Source organism: Ictalurus furcatus, chromosome 2, assembly GCF_023375685.1.
Source record: "Ictalurus furcatus strain D&B chromosome 2, Billie_1.0, whole genome shotgun sequence".
NCBI classification, from domain to species: domain Eukaryota; kingdom Metazoa; phylum Chordata; class Actinopteri; order Siluriformes; family Ictaluridae; genus Ictalurus; species Ictalurus furcatus.
Window position 1 is genome coordinate 27,904,790 of NC_071256.1, and position 10,746 is coordinate 27,915,535.

At 36.8% G+C, this 10,746-nt stretch overlaps 1 protein-coding gene across 3 annotated transcripts in view; it reads right to left on the bottom strand.

The window, feature by feature from the left end:
• Window positions 1-7,291, bottom strand: part of gas7a (growth arrest-specific 7a) — a 41,436-nt gene extending 34,145 nt beyond the window's left edge. For 2 of the 3 annotated variants that reach the window (XM_053612497.1, XM_053612524.1), the window contains exon 1: window positions 6,656-7,291. The gene's annotated coding sequence lies outside the window, so the exon portion shown is untranslated. Of the gene's footprint in view, window positions 1-334; window positions 1,951-6,655 lie in introns of those variants that run through there. The other variant, XM_053612505.1, reaches the window with a different exon arrangement.
• Window positions 7,292-10,746: the final 3,455 nt, after the last annotated feature.

The following is a 10,746-nucleotide window of genomic DNA, read 5'->3' on the forward strand; positions in this document are numbered from 1 at the left end:
AATAAATGACCAAGTATAATGTTTTGTCTCATTTGTCTAATTTTATGAATGTGAAAATCTGACGATGAGGTGATATTTGTGCAGAAATACAATTTTCAAGCACCACTGCATGTTTGCTTTGTTTACATGTATGTGTAATTATATTATGTCTAGTGGGGTGTCTTGCCTCATAAGCCATGTAAACATGCTGCATGAGATACTGAGCTTTCTACCCAGACATCCTTAGCTAGAGTTAAGACCCTTATCAGTTATGTATAATATACTGTATCTGTGATGTATGAACAGGTATAGCTTGCATCATAAAAACACAACATTATATTACCCATTATATTACCTGTCAGAAACAAAACTAACGTCTTTTCACAGCTTATCAACCACCTCCAGACTCAGACTGAGAGGAAATACGAATATAAACAAGAAGGAGAGGACAATGGAGATAATAGAAGATGAGAGAGAAAGAGAACAAAGACACTGAAAAATGCTAAAGAGTATATAACAAAGCAGAATGCTTTTTAAAATCAGATGAAAATCACCTAAAAATGCATTTTCCTTGTTGTCTTGAAGAACCACTGAATACCAAGAGCAAACATCCCAAGAGATTCTTTTATATATTAATAGTATAATCCGTAACTAAATAAGCTAATAGTAGGATTGCTGCTGTAGTTTAATGTCATTTATTTAAAACTACACTGCATATTTTTGTTATTATCATTATCACAGTCAATCGGACTTTGGGTCAGATTTAACTCGGTTTTTTTAAATACGTATGTGCAGGGGCCTGGTTTTCCTGAACTGAAATATGTTTCTCTTTTCCATGTATCTCAATCACAAGTTTGAAAAAATGTTTATGTGAAAAGAGAGAAAAATGCATTTAAAATGCAATTGTAAATATTACAAAATGATTTGTTTATTCTTATGACCATTTCTCGATGGTAATCCAATAACTTGATCAAAGCAAACCATACACTGTGTGAGGAAATCACACTTCGCTACTGTAGCAAGGATTTAGTCATCTTTATGTGGACTTTATGACTGTTTTTACCACTGTGTTTGTTAATCCGGCTCCTTACCTAACATGATTCTTGCAAACAGATAGCCTAGGCATGACTAAAGAGTAAGTGAAAACATTTCTACATCATTTTGTTGTTTATGATTTCTGAAATTTGAGAGATTTAACATATGCTATAAGCATGTTTTGGCTGTTTGACAGAATTCAGCCACAGCAACATCTGACACAATTTCCCAGACTTCCATGCATATGTCATAAAGCATCTCAAATTCTTCATATATTATCAAGCTCTAGAAAGAATTACAGCTTCACAGAGTATAAGGGTAGTGAGCTAGCCAGCTATCTTTAAATCCCCATATGTTAAATTCAGTCGTTTTAATGGTAGCAAAACTGGACCGTTGACGATTGAAAAAATGTTGCCTGGCCTTTATCCAATCTTCAGTTGTTCAGCATTGGTGAGCCTATACCCACTGTATCCTAAGATTCCTGTTCTTGGCTGACTGAGATTCTTTTCTGCACACCATGGTTGTAAAAAGTGACTATTTGAGTTACTGTAGACTTCTTGTTAACTTGAGCCAGTCTGGCATTCTCTTCTGACCTCTATCAGAACTTTTGCTCACCGGATGTTTTCCTAAAAAGAGGAGATGAAGGGCACCAGCAATCATTAGATAAATTATAAAGGTGTGCATTCTATAGGCATACCTACAGGTCTACACATCTTTGATGTGGAACATAAAAGAGATTCCACACTGCATCACTCCCTCACTCTACCTCAATCTCTTCCTCGATCTGTCTCTCTGCTTAGGTTTAGTGAAAGATCTGACACATGCTGTGATGGTGGAATATAGGCCCTTTTATCCACGAGAGGGCCATTCTGCACTGTACTAATTTTTCATTCCACTATATTAGCAAACATCCACTAAGTCATTTGGGTATACTGCTGGCATGAGACTCATTCCTGTCACCCTTGTTAGGAAAAGAGCATAAGTGGAAGGGGGGGGGGGGGGTATGGGGGATGTTATGGGGGACATGTGCCAGTGGTGGCTGATGTCAAGAAAGTAATGTGGTAATGATATCTTCAAACAAAGGATGTGTCAATCAGATATTCATTTCGTTTTTACCCAAAACAGACCCTTTTTTGTGGGGTTTTAAAGTGAGGTTTTTAAAATTCAGACCCTAATTGTTAATAGATAAACTGGATAATATTCCCTGCTGAAAAAACAATAGAAAACCTCATAGAATTTAATAGTTATAATGGGATTTATATTGGTTTTAATGGAAGCTGTAATGTGGGTATTTACTGGTAATTTGCTGCTTTCTATTGGTGGCATGTTATGTCTAGTGGATACCATTAAGGACCTACGTCTTTAAAATGTCCTACTATGTAATGGAAACCATTTGGTAATGGTTTTACTGGTTAACAACTTATGGTTTGTAATGGTATTTGTGGTGGAAACCATTAGCATTTCTGTGATGGTTTTTTTTTCCAGCAGGGTTAGTGCTTAATGACGGTCTAGAATAGTACATAAGTATGCAATTTAAGACACAATGCAAGTTTGTTTAGTTGAGGTGGATGAATGAGGAAATGTTTATACTTTGTCTATATTTTTATGGTTGAATTACCTGTCAGGATAGCAAAAAAACTAGTTAAATTTAAACCGGGCATGTCTGAATGTGACTTCCAGAAACTTTTCAAAATATTAGCGCATAATTATAATAATAATAAATCAGTAGAGTGAACAGAATGCAGTTTGATTATGGACTCACTTTTGAGTAAAGTGGCTAACTGAATGCATGCATTTGTTAACAATTATATAAAATTGTTACAAACACTCAGATTGCAAGTGTGGGTATTGCAATTACACAACCGGTGCAAGATCAGTGTTTTGAGAAGAACAAAACAAATCCTACATGCTGCTTTACAAATTATTTTGTTTATTGCTAAATTGATAATAAATGCTAAATTGGTAGATTACTGGTGTTAAAAAAGATGGGCTTTTGTGTGTGTGCAGTTTCAACAAATGATTTTTCAGAAATTTATTAGTTGATGTGAACAGAAGTACTTGACCTGGATTTGAATTTTCACAAAAAGACATGATATTAAAATCCAGAATATGCAGCTGTTTATATTGGTTTGTTGAAGTTCAATAAATGGCATTATAAATTCCATAGCACTAGTCTTGCATTAGTCTCTACTGAAAGAACTCTAAACTCTTATATTAACTTCTTGCTTCAAAATTTTTCTGGGAGTCTGCTCATGTATCATACTGGGACATTTATAAACATCCTCTGAATATATGTTTAGGAATATTCCTCCAGGATTAAAATAGGACCTGTTGCGTACATTTATAATGATGAACGTTATTAAAATGCCCAAATAGGGATGGTGCTGGAAGAATGTTGATCAGTCATACCATTTCTCTCATAAAGTTTAGTTTAGGATCACAGCAGGAGAATAAGATTAAATGACGCCACTAACGAACAGTTTCATTTTGGTTCTGGAAGCAAAAATCACTCATGTGAACATCAGTGTTGTAGCACATATGGCATTTTATGGCATCTGGCAGACGCTCTTATCCAGGGTGACTTACATTTATCTCATTTATACAACTGAGCATTTGAGGGTTAAGGGCCTTGCCCAAGGGCCCAGCAGTGGAAGCTTGGCAGTGATGGCATTTGAACTTATGACCTTCTGAGCAGTAGGACAACATCTCAACCACTGAGCTACCACTGCCCCTGCATGTAATCATTGTTATAATGTGTTTTGGACTTCAGAAGAATCAGTGGACTCCATGTACACTAATAAATATGGACAATAAAAAAAAATCGATGGTAATATTGCCGCAAAAGTCTTGACACTGAACATTACATCTATTAAGATTTAAACTGGGTTTACATGGAATGATGTTTGGCCCAATTTTGTTGCCACAAACAAATCGATCGCCATAAAAACATTCTTTGGTCATGAGCTGAGATCAGTGGTCTACAGCAGCGGTTGTCAACGGTGGGGAGGGGGGTGCGGAGAGATCGGAAGGGGTGCGCAAATTGTTTTCAAGAAAAAAAAAAACAGACAGGGCATCATTTGGATACTCTGTGTATTTTATTGCTTTTCAAATAGAATGTGCATAAATGAAAAACCCTGCATTCCCTCTCTCTGTATTTTCTTTTTCCTGAGGAGAGGAGGAGCTTAGTCTGCCTTTTATCTAGCTGAAAGTGCAGTTCAGTGTTGCCAGCTTAGCCATTTTTCAGACCCCTTTAGCCACTTTTTTTTTTTTGCAAAATAAGTGCCTAACGACAAATCTAGCAACTTTTTGGACAAACCTTAGCAACTTTCATAATGTGGCCAGTACTGTCCTGCAAGCACGAGGTCTTGCTTTCCTGCTGCACTTACACCTCTCTCTGCGTCTGCTCTGTTCAGTGATTGTCTGAGAGCTGGAGCAGCACTTCCCTCTGATCACACAGCAGCAGACACAGACGTGAATGTAAAAAGAAGCAAGCGCAGGTGTCCCACTGATTGATTTAACAATGTCATGGATAACGAGACGTGCCCTTCGTCCCAATTTACATCATTCATATGCAAAGATTTTTAGAATGTAAGATGAATGTATTGTAACATGTTTTACATGTAAAATAGTTCACGTTATTACAGCCTACTTCTCTTGTTCAGAGTAGTTATAGTGTTCAGAAATTTTTGGCTTCAGAAAGTTTTGATAATTCATGTTCCATACCTGTCTGTTATATAGTTTTATAAAAGTTATTTAAAAAATTATAATGAAAAGTTATGAAAAGTAAATCTATCTATCCCTCTATCTATCTATCTATCTATCTATCTATCTATAAATCTATCTATCTATCTATCAAAACAGATTATAGAATAGGTTATATACAGATTCTATATAGATAAACATTATACCTGGTCCACTTCAATATGGGGGGGTTGGAGTTTGCCACATGAGAGGGGAGGCTTGGGGGGGCTTTACTTACAAAAGGTTGAGAACCTCTGGTCTACAGTATATAATGTTATCTACTCACCATGGACCAATTTAGTGCAATTGCCACCAAAAACAAAATTATGGCAGTGTCAGATTCTTTGTATTAAAGTCTCAGTATGTGACCATTGCTACGCTTGTCTAAAAACCACCAATGGGACGTCAAAGGATTACAAAAAACTTGTGGGACAAATATGGTAGTAGCACTGGCAAAATTTAAATAAAGCACGCCAATGTACAGAAAAATATCCTTACTACGTCAAGTTTAGTTTGAAGAATGTTGGTGTTTATGCGACCCCATTTTCTGCACAAGCCCAGATTGCACTGATTGATGATGTAAACATTGTGTAGTAATTTTCTGTAATCACAGGTCAATCGTTAGTAGATTTTCATTGTATATTATGACACCGAACACATATCGCACATATCATTTGTTACAGATTTCAGCCAAGATTTCCTTGGGATCATCTCATACAGTATGATAATTAATCATCATAAAAGACAGCTGTAATCACACAGTGTAAAATCTTTAGAAACTCTCTAGAACTTGAATTAAGGCTTGTCTTATTCTAAAAACTACACACACAAAAACATCAGGCATCAATTCCTTCCATCTACATACACCTTACTGATTTGACTGCGGAAAACAAAAACTGACGTTTAAGCTATAGTTTCTGTGAAATGGATGACAAACCATTGTTTATCAATTATTTGGACCATTTACATTACTAGGCAGACAACCTTATCCAGAGTGACTTATATTTATCTCTCTCTCTTTTGTACACAACTGAGCAATTGCTCAAGGGCCCAGCAGTGGTAGCTTGGTGGTGCTGGGGTTTGAAATCACAACTTTCCAGTCAATAGTCCAATGTCTTAACCACTGAGCTAATACTGCTAACAAAATTCATCCTGCTCCCAAAATAGAAACATCATAAGGGACATTATAAGTAGCCTGAAGATTTGAGTTAAAGCATACTGTATGAGCTGGGCCTCTATAAGGGCCAATGTGACACACAAAAAAAATGTAACTTATATATATAATAATTAAATAATTAAACACACTTGAATGAGTTGAAAGGGGTATGGAAAGAATCTAAGGCCATACTATGTCTGTTGCAGACTAATGGATATGGCTATAAACAAACCAGATTTTACTTGACATTATATTTTTCTTTTTTTAAAGATAACCAGGAATGTTATTTAAGACACAACAGCTGAACCATAAACATAGACTGTCAGGAGGAGATAGTTCAGACTTGACATGCTGTGTGGTGGTGAACAATGAGTTTTAGAAACTCTCACAGAAAACTCAACTGTTTGATCTATAAATTGGGCTGTGCTGATTAAATTATATGCACGGAACATGAAAGAAGACATAACATCAGAAGAGGTAGAATATACCAAGCACCTCAGCCCACGATTCTGTGACATTTCCATGCATATGTTTACATTAAGTAGGGAGTCAAATGTATATACTGATCATATGTTAAATCACAAGTAGCTTGTTTCCCAGCATAAAAATAAGTCAACAAAAAGTTAGCATGCTCAGCAAGGCATATTAGAACACATCCCCATTCTTAGTTAGAACAGTAAACACAACTATTCAACCTACAAGACATTTTATGTACTTGACTCAAAACTGACTAAATGCTCTTACCAGGTACTTCTGTTCATCAAACAAGCCTTTGCAAGACAGAATATTCACAGTAGAGCATTCTGGATGAGATGATGAATGTACCACTACTAACAGAGCAGTTGGTTCTAGACCCCCTGCAGCATTGCTCACTCACTCATACACTAATACAGAAAGTACAAAACAAATCCCAAATCCCAGACTTCAAATTCAAATATGTGGAAAGAATGACGAGTCATGAACCCTGCCCCTCTTTTTTCTTCTCATTTCCCAAAAGCAGAGGTCAGACAAAAAATGCCAGGCTGTGGTTGCCAAGCTTGGAAACTTTCTAAAAGGCTTTGTTCTCGAGTCCCAGATGCAAGCGGGTTACAAGCCTTCTCCTGGACTGTGGAGACGACAGGCAGCACAGTGCGTGACACCATGAAGACAGAGAGAGTCGAGAAATGACTCCCTCTTCAGTTAACAAGGCCAGTTTTGTGCTGCTTGAGTCAAATAGACCTTGTTTAGGGCTTCTTCCTGCCAAAGAACTCCCCCCGTAATGACAGTAACTCAGACAAAGACAACGGCTCTGCTATTTTTACTGTCGTCTAAGACAGAGACTTAAGAAGGAGTGATGAGCGAGGTGGACAAAGTACTGTTTTGAATAAGCAAGCATGAAGCACTCTCCGTAGAATCCGCCCTCTAAAAGTAGCTGTGAGAAATCTGTCATGTCGTCATGTCAAAGAACAAAGTTGCATGCTTGACGGCTGCTTCCAGTTACTTCAATGCGTATATTCATTGGGCAACCATGCCAGTATTAATGATGGGTTATTCACAAATGATTCATTTGTTTTGAACGACTCTTTTACATGAATTCATTTCAATTTTATCATTTCATCTTTGCACCAAAACTGGATAAGATAAAAACTTGTTTTCCCTGCTGTTTTCTGTCTTGTTTACGCAGGTATATAAATGTTTCTAACATTTTTACCAGCTAACATCTATTCCTTGGATAGACTGTCTATCTTTCTACTCAGCACAGATGCTGCTCAGGTTTGTGTGTAATGTTATTTAGTAGAAATAGGACACATTTTATGTCCAACTATCAAACATTTTATTGTTGTGATTCTCATGATACTTATGATTATCTTGTGATTCATTAATGCACTACTCAGCAGTGCCAGATCAAACTGAATTGAACTAGGGAGATTATTATTATTATTATTATTATTATTATTATTAACATACCACAATAAAGAAATCTTAAATTAATTACACCATTCATCTTTATATGAATCATTGGCATCCATTAGCATAATGTTCTTATGCTGCTAAAAGCTTGTGTTTGCTTGTCTGCTTCCTGAGGCTGAAAAAAGAAAATCGATACAGTCACATTTAGACTGGCCAAACCAAAGCACAGAATTATTGTGAAGCACAAAATGCTAGCTGGATTTATAAATTTCCAGATCACGACATCTCATAACCCCCATGGAAGTCAGAATGATAAGAGTTACTCAAGATATTATTTTATAACTTCTAAAAAATACTAAGAGGTAAGAAGTCGTAACTATAACAGGTCGTCATTTCAAGATTCTATAAGTCATCCTTATGAGATGAAAAGTAATAATTATGATATCAAGTCATAATTTTTAGAAACCATCATAATTGTAAGAAGTCATAATTCTGATATGCCTAGTCATAATTATGAGATAAAGTCTATAAATAATCTTGAGATACCATGGACATTGAAGGCCTTCTTCTTTCTGAGCACAAAACTGCATCAGTAAAACCTACAAGGAGAAAATAATCCAAGCAAAATGAGAGTGTGAATAAGTAGTTATCTTTTAAAAAATTGGTTTTGATTTGATTCTCATCTTATATTTTGATAATTAATATTTTACTTTAACCCAGCCTTTGTGCCCGATGCTCCCTGGGATAGGCTCCAGGTTTTCCCCGTGACCCTGAAAAGGATAAGCGGTATAGAAGATGGATGGATGGATGGATGGATATTTTACTTTATTTTATTTTATTTTATCATTACATCTAAATGGTCTTTTCTATGCTGTAGCATTAACTTTACCCTTCATAACTTTAGGCTGCATTCAAGCAGCCTACCTCAACCCTGAAGAACAGCCCCAGGGCATTATCCATCCTCCACATCCTCCATCCTCAACTCTACTGCTGGCACTATGCATTGCGACAGATAGCGTTCTGGTCATTGAGGTAATATTATAAAATTATAAATTGGCAAGTAGGTAGGTAGGAAGATAGATAGATAGATAGATAGATAGATAGATAGATAGAACTGGGGAACTGAAGAAACATCATTTAAGGATCATTCAAACCAATTGTTTGGTTTTATTGCTTTGTTTTACATCCCATAGAGGCTGTATTCCTGTATACTGTAGGGTTTAACAGGAGTATTACAGTATTACAGAACAGAAGGAGTAGATTGGTTGTGATCACATATGGAGAACAGGTTTACATAGTGTATACAACACACACACATCTATATAGTCTATAATAATTGACTCTCAATCTCTTTATTGTTGTTTTTTGGAGGTTGATGGATTTGATCCCTATGATAAGGATTATCTTATCTTATTTACTGTGTCAATTTGAGTTTATAATAATTACTATGTGAGGCACTGACTTGATATCATTGTGGAATTCAGGAGCACATTTTGACAAAAAAAAATGTGTGTGAAATTCTTGCTGCTGAATGTGATTGTGTTCCTGTTGAAAAAAGTCAACAGTATAAGGATGGCCTACTACCCAAGCTATTAGAATATCTAGCTATCCATCCATTTTCTGTACCACTTATCCTTACTGCATCACAGGGAACCTGGAGCCTATCCCAGGGAGCATGGGGCACAAGGCGGGGGACACCCTGGACAAGGTACCAATCCATCACAGGGCACAATCACACACACATTCACATACTATGGACACGCCGATCAGCCTACAATGCATGTCTTAGGATTGGGAGAGGAAACCAGAGTACCTGGAGGAAACCCCCAAAGCACAGGGAGAACATGCAAATTCCACACACAGACACAGTGCTGTGGCAGGAATTGAACCCTCAACCATGGAGTTGTAAGGCAAACACACTAATCACTAAGCCACAGTGGCTATTCTGCTAAACTGCTGCATTCTGAACCATAGAAAGCTTAAGTTAAGTGTGTTTTATTGTAGAGTGTTATTTACAGTGTGGTGTAATGATATAAAATATATTATGACAATTTTTGTCTGAAAAAAAACTGTCATAAACATCTGCTCAGCCATCTGTAATAATATTTATTTATTTATTTAATTCTTTTTAAAGCTGCATATCTAGAGTACACAAATTTGAGTTAAGATGTCATGGTGTCAAAACAGCTGTCATCACCTTCGGCCTCAGGGATTGACCTCCATCGGTGCCCCCATGGTTGGAAAAAAAAATGGCAGTGAAAGTGCCCTCTAGGGTGCCCCTACAGTAGATAAAATATTTTATATAAAATAAAATATAGGGTGAAATATAGGATGTTCATACAGTGGTACGGTATGTGTGAGAAAACATGATGAGCCTCCCTCTATGTTGCATTTTCAGTGGGGAATAGGTGATGCAGTGTCGTATAGGGTTCCCCTACATTAAAGGAAACATGAAGTGCCTTACTGGGTGTCCCTCTGGTGGAAGAAAATAAATGCATTGCCTTACAGGCCCTCTACATGCAAGACAATAAAACAAAGTGTCCTCTAGTTGCTCCTGCACTTTTTACTTTTTCAGTTCTGCCCGACTAACAGCCTGTGTCCACCTCTGACTGCTATGACAACAGCATAACACATCACTGCATGTACATGTAAACGCTCATGGCAACATTATTGTCTACAGTCAATATATAATACAATAATTATTATGTAAAATAGATTGTTACTTTTCCTCCTCTTCATTTAGCCTCTCTATAGCTCTACACTGTGCATTTTAACAACTGTTAGACGGTTTCTGCTGCATAAGCACACAATGCGGAGCTTTGTTGCAGGTCACATGACTTAAGGTCAAAAGCCTGCTGAAATCCTTTTCTGAATGAAGGGATGCATATGAATTTCAGCTGTTGCTTCCTGTGTTCAGTCACTAATCAAAGTTGCCACTTGGCCAC